The sequence below is a fragment of the Armigeres subalbatus genome, chromosome 1, assembly GCF_024139115.2.
Source record: "Armigeres subalbatus isolate Guangzhou_Male chromosome 1, GZ_Asu_2, whole genome shotgun sequence".
NCBI classification, from domain to species: Eukaryota; Metazoa; Arthropoda; class Insecta; order Diptera; family Culicidae; genus Armigeres; species Armigeres subalbatus.
In genome coordinates, this window is record NC_085139.1 from 280872505 (window position 1) to 280893175 (window position 20671).

Consider the following 20671-nt stretch of genomic DNA (forward strand, 5'->3'; position numbering starts at 1 on the left):
ACGATGAGGAACAGTAACGGTGATAGAATACATCCTTGCCTCACACCAGCTATGACCCGGATAGGGTCGGTCAAGACCCCATTGTGCAGCACTCTACAAGAAAAGGCCTCGTACTGTGCCTCGATGAGGCCGATGATTTTCTCAGGAACCTCCGTGCGTCTCAGGGCGCCCCACATATTCTCGTGATTGAGACTGTCGAAAGCTTTTTCGTAGTCAATGAATACCAAGTATAGGCACTCTTGGAATTCGTTGACCAGCTCCAGAATGATGCGGAGCGTGACAATATGGTCCACACAGGATCTTCCGGCACGGAATCCAGCCTGCTGCCGCCGCGCCGGTGATTCGCATTGATATTCTCCTGAATCCGGGCTAGCATAACTTTGCATAGAACTTTGAGAACGGTACAAAGCAACATAATGCCTGGCCAGTTATCGCATACAGTCAGATCACCCTTTTGGGTACCTTCACTAAGATACCTTGCATCCAGTCGACCGGAAAAGTTGCGGTGTCCCAGATATTACGAAATAAACGATGCAGTAGCTGTGTGGATGTCATGGGGTCAGCTTTGAGCATCTCGACTGATATGCGATCGACCCCTAGGGCTAACTCATTATCAGGAACCTCAGGTGAACATCAAATATTCGCACATGCGTTATTCCACTGTTTCACCATTGGAGTAGTGAAACTTTATAACCTCCGGATTACGCCTAAGGATTTCTTGCATTGCACTTCCCCACGTGTACTTGATGTCTAAACTGCTATCAAATCCCATTTTATATACGGTTTCCATTTTCGACGAGTCGGTGTCCGACATTTTTAGAAAACCAGCAATTTCTGTCCAATGCGGCCGAGGGCATCCTTTTACTGTACTAACAATTGCTCCACAATCAAAATGCCATATGATACGTAACAGAGAGCGAATCTATATTTAGTATTTATTTTCGGTATGGGCCTCAACAATCGCCAAAATCTGCGAGCTGGCTTAGCCAATTATTTATCCAAATTTGATTATGTGAGAGCTGTGGACATATTATGTATCTTTAAAGCATGGTCAAGTCAAGTTCTACGTCCACTTCGCGATTATGTCTCAGACATTACCCACTGTTCGTTTTTTGTCAAGCTGATTATGACAGTCCTTCAATACTTTTTTTTCAAATTGCTTCCCGAATTTTATGAACAATCAAAATCTGTCATTACATATTTTACTACAGCATGCTGCTCATTTGTAATCATTTGATTTGCTGTACTATTTACGACTCAGCAAACTGATCACCAGCAACGATTACACATTATCGATGTCATTTGCCTTGCCTAGATGTGGTGCACTTATCTTCACTAACAAGCTGTCGCTTGCGTATTCTTCGGATTGCCATTACCAAGGAGATGTATTGGAAGTTATCTCTCAATTACTCGATTGCATGTGTCGTCTGCATGCGTCGTCATGATCAGTTGCGTGGATGCGATTTACGAGCAATAGGTTTTTTTTATCCATTTCATGCAAAAATCCTTGAAGGACTGACTGTGACTGAGCCACCATTTTACGAGCAGCTCCTGGCGGGCGATTGTGCTGTCGCTGTTGCTTCTTCCGAGAGGCATGTGTGATTTAGATTGCGATGGAAATGGGCGACAAGTGAGTGAGGGATGGCGTTTCACTTGTTATCCAAACAAGTGAGCAATTCACGATCTCTTTCGCTACGTGAGGAAGGATTTATTGAAAATATAAAAAGAGCATGTGACTGCATGTCTGCTACCGATTCGTTCGCTAGGTGACAACGTAGATGTGCTCCGCTACAGTCGTAAAACTTGTCGGCCTGGAAATGATGCGTTCGTAAAAACGCATCAACAGATTTGACAAGGAACTGATTGAACAATCAAACGTCGAACTAGCACATGGGGTGATGATGGCGTTTTTGTATTTCTTTCAATTCCCCCCAACCGAACGGGGATTTGACCAATTTCAAGTGACACAGTCGTTGCTACCAGTCCGCAGGAATAATTCAAACAATTTTACGACAAAATTCCTTCTCGACATCAGCGGACAGCTTCCTAAATTGAATCGACAACAATCTAGGAGTTGGAAAATTTGCATAACAATATCCAGCGGATGCCATTCTGCACACTTACCGATGGCCAATTCAGACCTATTTCCCCCTGGAACAGGACCAGAGAAGTAAGAGCCCGAGAAAAAATATGATCCTAAATAAAATATTTTATTGCAAACAATCTTTGTCACAGTCAGTGCAGCAAGTCGTCTCGTCCCCTTGGTTTACCTCACCGCTGGCGAAGTGATTTTCCCTCGAACCCCGAACCTCGCGCTTATCGGTGTTATTATTTATAATTTACGAATTTTCACAATTTATTGACACTATTATAAACACAATTTGCATAGATTTGCATACCTAATCCAACGCATCGCCGTTGTCGCTGTTGTCGTGCTGTTTTTTTCTCTCTATTTGAAATACAGAACTCAAGGGGAAGGAACCGTAGCGAAAAAAGTAGGCACTACGATCGGCGTTTCCCCCATCCCTCAGTGCTTCTAATTGATTGTGATAGTGTTTGACATTGTAATCAATTTCGGGTGGTGGTTTTTGAGGTTCGTTTTCCTCGATGCACTCACTGGAAGAGAAATGGCGTAATATGCTTCCCTCAGGCTTATTTGTTGGTGCTTTTGATTATTTTATTGGTGAGAAATGGCTAAACTACAATGATTTGCATGGTTTGTCCAACGTACGTGAACTGTAGTGGAAAAGTTTTATATAAGAAAATCCTCAAATTGTTTAACATCGCGAGTATGATGGAAGAATCCAAATTTACGCGCTACACAGATGGATTCAATTGTATCACATGCGATTCATACCATACCCTCCAAACGAGGTAAAGCCATCGTAATTCCAGCTGCTGCTGCCGGCGAAGAATCAAGTGCATAACACAAGGATTCACCCTTTTCCCTGCCGAGAGTGCGGGATGCGTTGCTGACAAATTCTTTTCAATCAGTTCAAAATCGGACACATCTGGTGTCGGTGTCGGTTGATGGCTCTACGGAAATCCACGTTCAACATGGTAATGGGTAGCGGCGCAAAACGACACGACTTGATCCCTGTGTCGATTTGGCTGTCAGTCAACCGCCATTATGGGCGGATTTTGAACGGAATTTACGATATGACTCCACCATTAGGGTGTAATTGCGTTCCGGTTACCGGCAGGCAAGAATGCGTGGATGGGGTGCGTCAGGTTGATGCTGACGGAGGTGATGAACACTTGACGACCAAATGAAACCATGTGGCTTTGGTTATTTGTAGATTTTGAAGTATTTTGTAAATTTATAAACGTTCAAGAAAAATATTCTATTTAATTGTTTCCCAAAAAATTATAATATTATTTTTGCGTATTTAATAGCACACTGAGCATGAGCATAAGTTGACTGTACAATATTGTCTGCATAGTCTCTAAGAAAGTCATCAGATCAGAATACACTTTGACAAGTGATGTAATCTAAAGCTTCTTCTTCATCAATGGCTCTATATGCCAACTGGAACTTGGCCGGTTTTCAACTAAGTATTTTATTAGCATTCCCTCAGTTATTTATTGAAAGCTTTTCTTTGCCCGCCATTGCATGAGAATGTATTATGAGTGGCAACTGGCAAATACAATGGATACACTATGCCCAGGGTGTAAAGAAAGTTTCCATCCCGAAAAAATCCTAGAATCGAACTCACCATTTCCGGATTGGCAATCCTACGCTATCTTTCGTTGAATGATGCGGAAAGAGAGTAACGACGAGGAATGCTAGTCTGTTCCAAAAATTAAAAGAATTGTGTTCATTGTATCTACTTCTCGAGCAGCAGAGGAAATTGAAATTTAAGAGGACAGCTAAGAACATTTTTCGGTAGGTGAGAATTCCAATTGTTGTATCTGGAGCTGAAGGGATCGCTACTAAGTAAACAACCCACTGCTGGACAGTGGTTCCCAACCTAGTTCCATCTCCGAATCAATCTGCCAGAAACTGCGATTGAAATGAGTCAAACTGAATTAGTGGGATTGGTCAGTTCATTTCAGTTGCATCACGTTTCGGAGATCATCGTTTCGTTCTGGACTGCCTGGCACTGTAATCTAACGGTGCCACTCCCCATTCACCATATCGACGTCACACGTTGGCATATTCCACGCCATCTCCCGATGACCGAGCCTCAGTTCAATATTAGCCAAAAGATCGACCTCATCATCGGTGCTGAATTGTTCTTCTCTTTGCTGGAACATCATCAAATCATTCTCGCCGCATGATACCCACTCCTACAAAAGACCGTTCAAGGCTGCATCGTTTGTGAAAAGGTCACGGATCCAACCATGGACCCACCAGCAGTCCAGACGCGTCACACTTTCACAGATGACCTCGACGACCGTTTTGGGAAATTGACAATTTCGACGCTGGGAAAGTCTACACTTCCGATGAGAAATATTGTGGAAACCACTTCCAACAAACCATTGGAAGAGTTTCGGAAGGAAGATACAACGTCCGTCTACCGCTGTGCCGCCTATGCTAGGCAATTTCTACCAATTTCTCGACTCTAGTCTATGGAGAAAAAGTTAGCTGCGGATGAAAACCTTCGTGTCGGATATCATGAGTTTTTGCAGAAACTTTGAATCACATGGACGAGGTGGATGCGTGGATCGTGTAACCCAGATTTCTTCCTATGGGGTATGCCATTCACCATCCTGAGAGTTCTACCACGCAAAAACACGAATCGTATTCGAAAGATGCTGACGTAGCTGCACCAATTATTCGTTGACCGAGATTCTTTTTGTCGGACCAACAGTACAGCCAGCTCTGTACTCTACGGTCATTAACATTCCCTTGCCTCGGTACGCCAATACTGTTGATGCTGGAAAAAGTGTTTCGACAAATCTGGATGCCTTCAGAAGACCAGAAGTATCAGATTCTGTTCCGAAAGAATTCGTAGAGTCGGTCCGAATTTATTTACTCAACACCGTTAGCTACGGATTAGTTAACTCGCCCTTCCATGCGACACGCGATATGAACCAATTGGCAACTAACAAAGAAGAACGCTTTCCGCTAACCGACTATGATGGCAAGAGTCAACTTGTGGCGAAACTTGTCGGCAGTTAATGGAAAAACAAAAAACGGAGAAGGGCCGTTTGGCCGAATACCGTTCGGCCGTAATGCCACTAGGTCGAAAGTTGTTTGGCCGAATATACCATTTGGCCGAAAGGGTCGTTTGGCCGAAAGAGTCGTTTGGCCAAATGGGTCGTTTGGCCGAATAATTGGTTTGGCCGAAAGGTTCGTTTGGCTGAAAGGGTCATTTGGCCGAAACGGTCTATTAGCCGAATAGGACATTTGGCCGAATATATCATTTGAAAAGTGAGAAATTATGAGTGACAAGAAAGACGTCTCAATTATCACTCCTCATTTCTCACTGTAAAACATGAGGAGCCGTTAGTGAGTCGTGAGACGTCTCACTACTCACTTCGCGCTTCTCATTTTTTTGCAGTGAGAAGTGAGAAATGAGGAGTGAGAAGTGAAACGTCTCACTTCTAATTTCTCATTTCCTACTTCTCTCTGTGAAAAGTGAATATTGCGAAGTGGCAGTGAGAAGTCTCACCTTCACTTCTCGCTTTTCACTTTTTACTGCGAGAAGTGAGAAATGTGAAAAGTGAGTAGTGCGAAGTGGGTAGTGGGACCTTTTACAGTGAGAAGTGAGAAATGAGAAATGAGAATTGAGACCTTCCTCTTCTCACTCCTAATTTCTCACATTTCAAATTACCTCTTCGGCCAAATGTCTTATTCGTCCACATGACCTATTCGAAAAAATGTCTTATTTGGCCAAATATCCTATTCGGTCAAATGACCCTTTTGGCCAAACAATCCTTTCGGCCAAACGATACATTCGGCCAAATGACCCTTTCGACCTAATGACCTTTCGGCCAAATGACCCTTTCGGCCAGATGGGTTTCTGTCAAACGACCTTTACCCACAAAAAACGTACCTCGTCAATTGTGAGAAACCATAGATCGCTCACTTACAGTCAAATCTCTAGGACTACTCTCTAGTTACCCCAGCCACACACATTCCAGTTCCAAATTACAATTCTGCCAGAACTATAGGTCGCGGATGTACGGCTCGTCGTATCCGAAATGTCGCAATTATTTGATCCTCTTGATCTGCAAGGACTTGAAGTGGTGAAAGCTAAAATTCTAGTCAAATTACTTTGGGCAGAACACTGGTCGTGGGACGATTCACTTTTTTTTGCTCTCGTTGAAATCCCAGTCGAATGTATGGAAAGTCTTCGTATCGAGCCGAATCGCAGAGATCCAGCGTATATCCAATGACTCCAAGTGGAAGAATGTCCCATGCCCCAAACTAAAACCAGCAGATCGTATTTCTCGATGATTGATGGTAAGTTTTCTTAAAGACCCCATCAACAGTTGGCGTGTCCAGTGTTCTCTTTGCACAGTACCATTGTCGACTAAAAAATCTTCGATCGTTTTTTTTCGGACCTAACCAAGCTGGTTCGTATAGTAGCACGATGCTATCGATTCTTTACCAATGCAAAAGTTCCCTAGAAGTGAACGCATCGGTCGTTTGCTGAGCTCTGAGGAGGTGAATATGCGCTCAAGATCCTCTTACGGGGGCCCAACGGGAGAATGGAAGGGCAGCCCTTAATTTGCACCGTTCAATGTGCAAAAACGATCCATGAAAAAACGATCCGTAAATAACATCTGAATGTTCCATAAAACGCTACCATAAATCCATAAAATAGTTCGGGAGATTCCATAAAGAATAATTTTATGATCCATAAAAACTATATTTTGATCCATAAAATTTCAAATTTGCGCAATTTTTATCCTGATGAAGATCCATAATTTCAGTAATATGATCCATAATTTTGTTTATAAGATCCATAATTTTGATAATGTGATCCATAATGCTTGGAAAGAAGACCAATGAAACTATATTAATTTATCCACACATCTTTTTTAAATTTATGGATCATTTGGCCAAATTTATCACCATATCACCAAAATTATGGATCATTTGAACAAAGTTATGGATCAAATAGCCATAATTATGGATCATGTGACTAAAATTATGGATCATCGTCACGATAAAAAATCTGCAAATTTGAAGTTTTATGGATATAGGGGGAATGACGGCTTTGGCAGGTTTTGTTCTATCATTGGCAGGGGGTTTTTATGTCTGACTATGCTCAAATTTGGCCTAAACATTCTTTGCATATCATAGAACATTGTGTCCAAATTTCATAAAATTTGGTCGACAAAAACCCCCCTGCCAATAATAGAACAAAACCTGCCAAAGCCGTCTTTCCCTCTATATAGTTTTTTATGCATAATTTTCCAATTTTTTATGGATCATTTCTCGGGTACTTATTCAAAAGGACGTATGTGATTTTGTAAACAAAGATTGAAATGTCGATTTGTCCAATCCGATAGCACTCCCACGCAAACCATCACCACAGAAAGGTAAGGCAGGCCTTCGGCTACCTGTTAGTGGTGCTCGTTTGCGTGGGAGAGCAAACAGATTACGTCCTTTTGCATAAGTACCCGAGATTTGTCATTCGTTCATGGGAAAATAGCAAGACTTATATTGTTTTTTTGACCATGTTAATGGAACATAATTTCTTATTAATTGCTAAATTTTAGCTTAGTTATGAATCGAAAAATCATTTTTTATGGAATCTCCTGAACTATTTCATTATTTTATGGATTCAGATGTTATTTATGAATCGTTTTTCATCGTCTTTAGTGTTTATATGCAAAAGTATGTTTTGCTGAATGGAAATTCGTTATTACAGTCGCATCCAAGGTGCTACTGTTTTGCCAACGGCGAAGTCACCATTTAAGGACCTGAAGTTGTTCACAGATCAGGTTGGATTTCGTAACCATTCCGAAGACTTGCAAACATGAGGATCTGCTTCGAGACAATCAAAACTGCTCCCAGCTCTCCACCGCACTGAGGAGTATTTCAGCCCAAACCCTGGACAAAAGTCAAAATATTTTTTTTTAAGAAATTTCCAATTTTTTCATCAACAAAATTGTCAGCGTTGGAAAGATTGGAGTTTTCTTAATAAGCTCCATAAAAACATTTCACGCATCCTCACGCAATCGTGAATTATTTTTATTTCAAAATAGTGAAATTTGCATAAATAGTTGGACAAAAATAATCATGGTTTTGAGTGATAAATCTCGCATAAATTATGTTTCGCTTCCAAGGAAGAGTTGAGATTTAGATTCATAAGAAGCATACGCATTTTTGGGATGTAAAAGGTTATTAAGAAATAAAGCGATTGATTTGCATTCCGTATTTATTGGATCTGCTCCTTTTGATGTTACAACACATTATCCAGGAACATAAATATTATTCGAAGACAAATTTATAAAGTCAAAGTAAATAAACATAGTACACCTTTTCGAAAAATATAGTAAGTAATAATCAAAGAATGAAGATAACATAAGAAAGATTATACCCACTGGCGGAACCAGAGGTGGACACCACTTGTCACAAGCACGCTGAAGTTCACAAAAGCAGCATTCTTGCGCCAAGTAGTACTCTATCAAATAGCAATAACTGACTCCGTCAATGGTAATACTTCACTACTAGATGAATGTAAAGAGCATGAAAACAAAAAATACACTTTACTGTTTATAATGAATGCATTTTCAGACGACAAAATGATTGACATAGTTTTGACCACACTTTTACACTACGTACTCCTATATGCACCGACTCAGTTGGTTCATCTCCAAATCTTGCCATATCCGAAAACATCACGACGATTCCACGCTCACACTATTTAACAACTATTCGTCAGCGATTCTGGCCAGCCCCAGGTCGACAACTAGCACGCTTTGTGGTACCTCAATGTGTTCCCTGTTTCCGGTGTCAACCACGGCTAACTCAACAAATAATGGCACCTCTCCTATTTGTTCACCATGCCAGACCGTTCATACTCTTCGGGATGGAGTGATGTAGACCGTCTTTTGAACGTCCACTAAGTGGTCGGGGCGCATCAGTGAAAGTGTAAGTCGGACACAGTGTAGGCACACGCCTTGTGGTTAAAGCTGTGCACCACAAAGTCGTCGCCGACTTGACATCCGTCACCTGCATTAACACCGTCAAACTGTTCTGGCTGCTTTCGTTGGAGCATAATGGCAATGGTTAGTTTATAAAGTGGAGAATATAAAGTATTCGTTCGGCTTGCAATACAATACAAGCACGCGTCCAGTAGAGCTGTTCTTGCATATCTGAGGCCATATCTCTGAAAGTTATTTGCCTTCTCTGATCCATGCGAGAGCTTCCTTGAAATTAGAAGGCCAAATTGAAGGATTCCAAAAATGGAAACTTCCGACATATAGTGGACATAACTGGCCTCGAGTGCCAACCTCACCGGTTTATGAATGCTTTACCGAGTTGTGCATACGCCCTCGCAACGCTGGATGGACATCCTTCCGTGGTGTGTTACGGTGTAAGATCCACCATGGTCACATTGTCAGCTACAGGCAAATCCTGAACCAGCGAATAACTTAACCCAATATCCATCACCGTGGTACTCATGAGGGTGTCGCTGAGTTGGGGGCCTCTCAATAAATAAGTACTGTATCAACACTTCCTTCCTCTTCCAAGTAACGGTGAAGGTCAGAAGTAGTCATCCTCATGCCTTTGAGGGTTTTGTCCCAAATTGAAATCAAGGACCACACCCACCTTGATTACTGATAGTAATACGAATGGATAATTCAAAAGAAAAACATGAGTATCCCTAGTGTCCAATCTACGAAGTACACAATAACTATGCTATATTTTGCCAAGCATTCTGTTCGATCACTGAAAGGGGCGAATTTTAAAACCCCTGGAAATACCAGGGGAAGCCCGTTCGCCACCGAAAGGGGGGGACTAACACCCGGGTTGGGGTTCCGGGAGGTCCAAGATGGCGTCTAAATTTGTTGATAAAGCCTTCCTTCTTTGAGGAAATACACGAGGGCTGATTGGTTGGTGATATCATCTGCCAAAGCATCTCGGATACTCGAGAGGTTTCCATAGTTGGATCGGGGTATATCGAGATTCAGACACCAAAAAATCACATGTTTAACGGAATTTAACACCCAACATATTGTAGAGCTCCACAATCGTCGGTCTTGGGCGATGTTCCTCCAGTTTCCACGAACGTTTAGGGTCCTTGTCCGATTCCACCGCGTGCAGCCAGCGTGGTCGTGGCCTTCCACGAAGTTGCCAGCCCATATCTGGTTCTCTTTCGAATATTGTTTTTCCTTCTCTTTTTTCCGACATTTTCACAAAGTGATCAGCCCACTGAAGTCTGCCGTATTTTATACGATTCACAATATTTTCTTCTTTGTATATTTGATACAGCTCATGATTCATGCGTCTGCGCCACAAACTATTTTCTAGTTTCTCTCCATGTATTGTACGCAGCGCTTTTCGCTCGAAAACTCCGAAAGCTCTCCGGCCCGCCTCTTTTAACGACCATGCTTCATGTTCATAAAGGGCCACTGGTAGAATCAAAGTTTTTTATAGAGCAAATTTCGTTTCCGTCTGCATGCTGCGGGAGTTAAGCTGGTTACTTAATCCGTAAAAGGCCCTATTCGCAGCAGTAATACGTCTTTTCACTACACGGGAAACGTCATTGTCACATGTCACTCACGTTCCAATGTAAACAAATTCTTCAACAACTTCAAACACATCCCCATCAAGCACTACCACTACACCACTAGGTCTTTTCCTTTCTCTACCTGCCACCATGTACTTTGTCATGGAAGAGTTAATGGTTAAGCCTATCCTCGCCGTCTCCCTCTTCAGTGGGACAAAAGCCTCTAGTACTGCTTTGCGATCGATTCCAACGAGGTTGATGTCGTCCGCAAAGCCCAGGAGCATATGTGATCGTGAGATGATTGTGCCGTTCCTCTGCACGCCAGATCTCCTAATAGCGCTCTCGAGTGAAATGTTGAACAATAAATTCGAAAATGCATCATCTTGCTTCCGTCGGTCTAAGGTCACAAACGAGGTTGACACTTCGTCTGCAATCCGAATACTTGATTTCGAGCCATCCAGCGTTGCACGTATCAGTCTAATCAGTTTCGCCGGAAAACAATGTTCAGACATTATCTGCCAAGGCTCATTTCTCTTCACTGAATCGTACGCTGCTTTGAAATCAATAAACAGATGGTGAGTCTGTAAGTTGTACTCCCGGAATTTATCAAGGATCATCCGCAGGCTAAACATCTGATCCCTCGTTGATCGGCCCTCACGAAAACCTGCTCGGTATTCACCGCGAAGGACTCCTCATGCGGTTTCATTCTGTTAAACAGGATACGCGACAGGATTTTGTACGCCGAGTTCAGAAGGGTGATTCCTCTGTAATTGGCACACTCTAGTCTGTGCCCTGTCTCATAGATTAGGCATATGAGGCCATCCAACCAGCCGGCAGGCAATTCTTCATTCTCCCATATTTTCTGGATAATGTGGTGGATTGATTTATGCCGCTGCTCACTTCCGTGTTTGAGAAGATTGACCGGGATTTCGTCCTTCTCAGCAGCTTCTCTGTTTTCAGCTCGTTTAAAGCCTTCTTAATCTCGTCCAGCGTTGGTGGTTCCCCAGCATGACCGTCGCCGACTATGTCCAACCTGCTCCTTAATACACGTTCATTTTCACCGTTCAACAAATCTTCGAAGTGCTCCTTCCTCGGAAGCTTGTCCATTATTGTACGTTGCCGAGAATGGTCTGAACCCATGAGTGTCTTGGGTGATCGCAATGACGACTTGAAACACTTTGAGGCAATTTAGACCAAATTCCAGTATGTTAACCGAATTTTTCCATTCGCTGAATTGCTGTAAAACTAGTGGTGTCCAGATGCGATTGAACGCCTTCGAGATGTCTAGGAATAACAAATTAGCGTGTTAACCCCCTCGAATGCATTTTAAAGAACCGGATACCGTGGCTGAGTCACCATTCGTCTGGAAAGATTTGGTCCAACCGGGCTTGGTTGACCAAATCCAGGAATAGCATTTAGCGAAAAGTGGAAAGCTTTTTTGTATCATCGGGTACCCTATATCGAGGGAATAGGATCTGGTGGTGATGAACCCTTGGAGTTCGGCTGAGTATGTACTTACCATGGCAAGCGAGGCAAACCCTCCCCAAACGCATTGGCAACTTGCGGAGAGTCGGATATGGTGCAATCTTCAACGTCAAGCCACCTTGAAGGGGGGAATACTACGCTTACCATGCATTGAGAGCGTTTATTTTTCTCCACAGTTCGGCGGCTGGTTGGGCCGAGTTGACGAGAAGCTTTCTCTTGGCTTCTTGAATTATGGCACGGTACTCATAATGTTTTCCTCTGTGCTGATGGCGGGAAGTCTCCTAAGGTATTGGAGGGCCTTCCTCAGTGCTTTCGCCACCCGACGCTTTTCGTCCAACCACCTATAATCGGCTGCTCGACTACCGGGAAATCTGGACAGGCTATTCTCGTTATCTTCGTCCACTAGGTGCAGGGGTCAACTCGGTCGTTCAGGTAGGGATTTTGCGTCCCGTCTAAACCGCCTCGACTACTCGAATTAGGCGTTGGCTCAAGGGAGGTGGCAGTGTATTATTAACTATCATTGGGGCTAAAGAAGCCTGTTGATTTACTCTACAAAGACGTTAGACGTAGAACTACATTCATGATTTGTAAGTACAACAAACAAAAAAAAAATATACTGGTTAGATACAATTTAAAAATACATTATTTCTATCAGTTCCCCTGATGAAGGCAACAACAATTTGCCGAAACGTTGGGACAGATCTTAAACGGTTGTTCTAAAAAACCCACAGACTGAAAAGCCAAAAACCACAAAAATACTTACTCTACAAAAAAAACTATAAATACCATCTGCTGATCGATTCAACTAATGTTGTTGTTTTTTTGAGGCTGTTGAGGCTGGGTTACTGAAAGTGGAGTTTAAGATTATGGGTTTACTTGGCAAAAGTGATGTAATTTTCCTTCTTGTTAAACTGCTTAGTTTTTGGGGCACTTTTGGGATCTTTTGGGTCGGGGATGTGTTGGTTAAGCTTCTCTACAAAGTGACTGGGATCCTGGAATCATAGTTGTCGTTATCTGAGGGAAACTTGGTTGTTTTGGTGGTTTCTTTTGCTCCTGGATATTTGATTAGCCTTTATGAAGTTCGATTGGGGGAGTCTGAGGGCGGAATCTGTGGTTTTCTGCGAAGAGGGAGCGACTGGATTGAGTAGGAGGGGTCAGACTTATGAATAACAGTGGAACTATTGTCAATAGCGAGGTCATCTTAGGCTCGGGTAGGAGCTTTTTGAGGATTCCTATTGGCTAGTTGCTTCTTTGCGGGTTTCTCCCACACTAAGGTCGGTAGTTTAGGCTATTAAATTTTCCAGCAGCTTTTCTTGTAACCTGTAAATGTATTTCACGATAATACAATTAAAGGAAAGCTACCCATTTCTTTATCCATCCTTTACAATGTATATGACAATGCAGAGCTCGTTAGGTTTTACGATATGTTTGAAACGATTACATTAAATTGAACCTACGCACCACACACCCATCAACAACGATTAGTTGCCAACCTTTCGGAAGCAAGTGTTCCAACCCTAATTTGAGAAGGAAATTGAATACCACGCATCCGTACGCCACGAGCGGATTTAAAATTGTGGTTTCTAATGAAAATCTCATATTTTTTTCATGACAATGTCGGACGTTTGGCGCTTCCGTCAGAAGCGTCATTACAAATAGGAAAATGTGTGGCATCAAGTCGACATCATGGGATTCGAAATTACATATGTTTATGGTCTTTGCATATGACCGGAGCCATTTTCGCGGGCGTCCCCAGAGCACTGTTGTGTGCATGCAGCGGCAAAATTACATAGTCAGAATGGGATTAAATCTTATGCACTAATAAAATTTTATTCTTCAATCACCCTCGCTGGCTGACTGGCTGGCTGACGGCAGCCGTGTATGCGATGCCATTTTGCGGTTGTCGTCGCCGAGGACACTCCGTTTGTCAGATTTTCCGAGTCAGCAGCCTTCAGCAGGAACCTGTGGCACCGCCAGGGTAGTTTACATGGAAGGTCATATGTGACGCGGCGATGGTGTGGTGTGCAGAAATTTAATTAAGTTGGCTCTTTATTGGCGACAAACGTTTTTGGCGGGTGAAACGAGCTCGTAAAAGTGGACGTGTGCTGAAATTTTGTGATTTTAAATTTGAAGCTCTGAATATTATATAAGCTGAGGATTGGAGGCGGGAAGGTGCGTTGTTAAAACAGAATTGTGATGTCGATGTAGTCATTTATTGCGCTACAAATATTACAAAATCATATTCAATATCCTTCATTTTGGGAAAACCAAAGAAAAAAAAAATATTTTTCATTATCTCGTCTTTGTTTTCTTTGAAATGCATGTTTTGTATTTGCTTTTTTCGATATTTTTCTGGTAATAATTGTGCCATTTCAGAAGGTTTCCGAACTTCTTCCATTGAGGTTCTGTCTTGATAATTTACTGCCGTAGGCACCTAATCCGACTTATAAATAAGTAACATTTCTGCACCCCGAACCCTTCACTTATCAAATTTAATTACTCGACTCTAAACTCTCAATTTGATCCAATTGAAAGTTCTTATGGAAAAAGATACAAACGCTAAAATGTTTTCCAACCGAAGGGCATGGCGTCTGCTGAACAGCAACAACAGCCGCGGTGGCAATTTTTAATGACTCTAATAAGCAATAATTTTTATATCGCTCCAAGCGAAAAATATTAAACCTACTCTAATGAATCTACCTCCGCCAACGACGACGATGACGGAAAAAGGATTAATTTTCTATTTACCCCGCGCGCGCGCCACACCTTCGCCAAAGGAAGCACCATCGCGTCGTCGGCAGCCAAGCCATATGCCCCCGAGGGAAAATGTCAATTCCAAAGGATTTACTCCCCGAAGAAGCTAGGAAGCTACTTTGGTCTTGCTAAGACGCGGAAAAAATCCACCACACCCCGGATGTCGTAACAGCGTTCTCGTCTTCGCACACGGTTGACTGCGTTTAACCCCTTTCGTACTGCTTTTTCGGGTGAGGTGCTGGTACCTTCCCGAAAGCACAGACCATAAAGTGGTATTAGCCGCAGGGACCAGAACCCGGCCAAAAAGCGATTATTATTTACGATTGGCTGCCACTTTTCCATCAAACCAACTCTGCACTACAGCAGTTGACGATGACAAAGACCGCAGTGTTTCTCAAATTTACAAAGATTTGATTATGGCTTTCTTGTTGCGAGGGGCGTCCTCCTACGGCCGTGTCGATGGCAAGCAGAGGGTAGAAAGGGTTAAAGACTGAGTTTCCGAAAATCGTAACCGTGCAAGACAAATGGGACGAGGGTTAGCAAATAGAAGGCAGTTATCGAGCCGTACTGTACTTGGATGATGCTGTGCCTGCTGGCTTGATGGATTCTGAGCGTTTCTTGCATAAATTTATAACCATTTTCATAATTTATGGCTACAGTCGGCAGTTTTATGGTTAATAAAAACCAGAGAAACAATTATTGCCCTAAGATGTTTGGAAGGGGTTGAATTTCCGTAGCTTACTAAATCTTTGCGATGATTTTGAATTGAATTGATTAAAACTTAGAAGCAACAACAATAAATGATAATTCGTCAACATTTAGATTCTAACTCAACGAGGCCATCTATTTTAGATCAAACTTCTACACATGATGCGCATCCGTACATATGAATGTTTACCCAAAAAGTTAATTAAACACACTCCTCGTAGAGAAACCTATTTTTCCTTCAAACCAACCACTCGTAATTACACTCGTCCGTCTAGTTCTGGTAATAATCTCCACCTCGCACGAATCCTATGCGGATCTGAACTGATTGGTCATTCATATAGTTCCTTCCTATCGACCGGTGTGTATGCTCGGTGATTATCTCCGACTGTGTGCGTCCCTTGGGATGCTTTACTCTGTCATTAGGAGGAACCCTTTTCTATTCGGTCCAGTCCGGCGTCGTTAATGAAAAGGTCCTGGTCAAGTCACGGTGGCCCAGAGTCCATCAACGCCGTCACCGTCTTCTAAAGTAAACACAAACCATAGAACTGGACGGGCGCCATCAACTTCAACGTTACTGTTGTGTGCCTAATCTCTTCCGTAGTATTATCTTTGGGATTGGTTGCAATCGAAATGAAGTTAGTCGGAGAGACACACAAGTGGAAGTGTCGAATGTTTGCATTGTGGATTATCTGCATCGAATACGGTGTCATGTTCCGATTTCAATGCAAGGAAGCGTGTGCTAAAATAGGTTCGAGGATTTTGCGAAAATAGCTGGAATGTCCAGCCCGACCTGAATTAATTAGAGCAAAAAACGTATTCCAATTCAAATGCGAACAAAGAGCGAGTCGGTAAATATTGACTGTTGCATACGTGCGAGTGGGCCTTAATTATCTTTTAACACTCAAGTCCACAAAGCCAATGTTTGCCAACATAGATAACGTTCTGTTCATCCGCATTGTTGAGTCGGAATCTTGGCTCTGTTATCGCACTAAAATTGTTGGATAAAAAGAAATGCCCGACGATAAGTTATTAAATTTTTCAAATTCTCAAACATGAAACTGATTTCACGAGAATTTAAAGTAAAAAAATAAACAAAGGTGAAATGGCGTAAAAACAGGAAAGTTAAAAGACAAATTAAAGGAAAGACGAGCACAAAAGGAGAAAAAAGGAATAGCAATTCGAACTACTGCATTCTAGTATTCCTCCGGACCTACCAGGAACAGTTTTCAACCAACCATTCTTGGCGTTAAAGCTAACCTTTGCCCTATCAGGAGCCGCGAAAAAACGTCCGTGTTCGGAATCGGTCCAAAGAAAGACTATTTTTTCTGCAGCAGTCTTGTGATCAGCTCAAACTGTAATTATATTTTATTAGTTTGATCAAATTTTAGGTAAATATACAAACTCACAAGAAATAGTTTCCTTATATCGCAATTGATATGGCTGCGTTTTGGCAAGACGACTTCCGACGCTAAACCTGTTCTAATAAATATCAGTCCGCTAGTTACAATTCACTTAATATTTACTTTCTATTCTGTTACTTACAAACTATTCGGAGATTGCTTTACGTGCAACTCCCCTACTGCGCCCAACGTAGTATCAGCAATTTGTATCTATGATACCTAGATGCAAAGTGTAATCGATGTTATTTACACTATAATTTTTGTTTTAGCAACTTACGGTTCTTCAAAACTTGTCTGTTTTGTACTGTGACTATACTCCTCTCCACAAACTTAAGGCTCAAGACTCCATCACAATATTTTGAAAATTAATGACTGTATCGCTTGTTTGTAATAGTGAGGCAATTGGTACGGAAAAGTGCAGCAGCAATAGATAAATTTTGTTTACAACTGGGGTGGGTGGAAATGGGGTGTTAAAATATGCCAGCTGATGCATAATGTTGCCAGACTTGACGAAATGTTTATTCTATATCATAACACATGTTCGCGATGTATCAATTATATGGGTATTTATCGGTTTAAAAACATTTATTCACCACTTGGAATGCAACAGAAGCTTACATAACATGTTTAAATATTTATTTCTGGTATATTTGTTCAGTCCGACAAACAACAATGACTTTTTCAATAAATAAATCTGGCAACGGAGAGGAGATGATTATTTTCTTTTGTATGCACACCTTTGTTTGCGTGCTGGCTGGCGTATACGTTGTATTGTTCGGATTGAATGAAGTTGCATCGCGTAGATTTTGTTCTCACCATTTCACTTATTGCGCTAGTGAATTTGAGTCTTCCGCATTTTATTGCATTTACAATACGGTCGTCAAATTTGTCTCTCACTTCGATTTTCGGAAAGCAGTTTTTGACAGTTTTTGGACGTGAAGTGAATTAATTGGTAGTCAAGATTGAATAAAAAGGTGAAACTCAGTTAGTGAATATGTTTTAGGAGTGATTAAATCAAGGAAACAGTGGAAAAAGATCAAGTGAAAAATCAAGTGCGTGTGTATGTGTTTGCTCCGAACGTTCGGAGTTAGTATGCGTTCGAAAAAATACGAATGCCGGCCCAGGAAAAAAGGCAGTTTTCAGCGTTTTTTCAGCAATTCCTCAGTAATTGATAATTTAGATAAGTGAAAAATTAATATGAAAATGCAATGAATATGCTATGATGGAGGTAAGTCGGCAAATAGCCCCAAAATATTGAATTTAGTTCAAAACTTTATTAGTATTAGTGCGGATTCGAATAAAATCATCGTCATTATCAAATTGATTACGGTTTATAGAGCCTTAACTCCCACTTACTAAATCAATCAATTATATTCTGATAATTAAACTCACTCAAATCGTTTTTTATTGTATTCGCCTTTTCCTCTACTGATTCAAATTGTAAACAATCAACCGCATAGTATGCAGTTGTTGACTGGCTCCACATATATCTCACTCTGTTGGTAGCGCTCACTGCTCACGATCCATTCTTATTGACGGTTGGAAGAGCTCGGCGCCGTCAACAGTCCGGATTAGGTGATGTGGGGTATCCGATGATGAAGCAGCTGTCTCTTTCCGCTAAAGCCACCTTCATGAATCCAATCAACAAAGAATGATGTAGCCAGACTTTTACGGATGATGGGCGGAAGAGTCACGTGACGTTACTCCGATTTTGAAAGGAGAAGTCCCTGGCCGAAAGCCGTCTAGTTTCCGGCCGAAAACGTTAACCTCCTTTAAATCTAAGGTTGTGGAGAGGATGCTTAACCGTCATTTACATCAGGAGCAAGAGAAGCATGGGAGATTCGAGTATCGACAACATACCTTCCGACCGGGCTACGGAGTTCATGTTTTGCCGGAGGGGACATTCTCCAAAACAGTTCCGAGGAAGAAAAGCACACAGAACTTGTCTCCTCAAATATCTACACTCCTGGTGGTGGATCAGTTGGTTGAATGGGACTTCATCGAAATTTTCCGTTGTTTTGTCCACGACCGCTCCTAAATATGGAGATTTTTTGGAATCAAGGCCGGGTACGAATTCCTGGAGGATCTTCCCGATGAGTTTCCGGAAGAATTTCGTGAGGAGTTTGAATCGTTGAAATAAGTTTACGCTGGCCCACGCCGTGCTGACGTTGTTCTACCCCATGTTACTAGAGTCCATTGTATTCTATGCTTGGTCGTAGAATTCCAACGAGATAAAAACGCGGCAGACTAACTGTCACAGGCTCGATTGCCTGACAGCATTTTACTAGTTCAGTTCTTGACTACTAGTGGTGTCTACTTGCGTAGATCACTAGATTTGGAATTTCGGTATGCAGTATTAAAGACAAAAGTCTAGAAGTGCATCGAACACCAGTCAGAGCAGAACTCTGACCATTCTTTATTGATCGTACGTTTATATAGATTTCAGTTAACAATAGATTGATTATATTAAACCGAAAAAAACTATAAACGCATAGGACTGTATTTACAAATATCGAACGAAATAAAAAACTGCTTATTCGGCACTTATTCTATGGCCTAATTCTTACGCTCCGCTCGTGCTGGTTCTACTGTACGTTTAACGATAAGAAGCGTGTCACTGCTTAACGCATGTCGAGTTGCTTGCGCCGCCGCATCACGTACTTACAAACATACCGTACATGTTATTGTTGCTTTTCCACGACCTACCGCAATCGTTCTACTGTCGTTGGGTTGCTCTTTAATTAATTATGTGTATGGTTTTGGATGTAAGGAAAATGCGTACAGCACAATTGGCACTGGCATGAAGCGAGGAGCTGGCCAGTCAAAGTAAATGATTTTATACGAGACCATATGACGCAGAATACGATCCCAAACGGGTGAAGCACGGGTCTCCGAATACCTGTCTATGCAATGTAACGTTTACTCTGGTATTCTCCAAAATACCACTGGATTCAAAGTATTCTTGCCAGCATGATCTTATGGATCAGAAAGGTCCACAGCCAGAGCTCAAATATTAATGGATGGCATTCAACACTACGCCGCTAAGGAAAATCAATGGATCAATAAAACCATTGTGCGACCTACCCAACCATAAAGTGCAGCAAATTGTCTCTCGCCTTCGTACCGGACACACCCATTCCACGCACAACTTTGGGGGAAGTCCTTTCCGGACTGTGCTCGTTTTTGCGGGGCTCTCAACTCCGTGGAACATGTAATCTGTTGGTGCCCATTGTACGAAGGCCCCAGAATAAAAGGAAGGCTGTACCCTGTACACGAGTCCAGGAGCCTCAACCTCCGCAGGCGAACAGGCTTCCCTGGTTCCATCAGGGTTGTAGTCTCGCCGCTTCTCAAGTGATCAAGCTTCCTTCAGGCTCCATGCTCTCTACTTTATCAGTGTTCTGTGGTAGGGTTGAGAAATAAAATGTATTTGGAGTGCCTCTTGCTTGGGCCCTAGGCTGTGCAGGCCCCGATATGCTTTTCTGTTCCTGCTTTTATGATTCCTGTCCTGATTTAGACCAGTGATGAAGTGGCCGAGTACCATAATTTACGTTAGGGGCGATTCAAATATAACGTCCACTACTTTTTGAGATTTCTAGCCCCCCCCCTCTGTCACGGTTTTTTGTATACCTGGTATACGTAATGGCACAAAATCTTAGACCTCCTCCCTCCCTAAAACCTGTGACATCA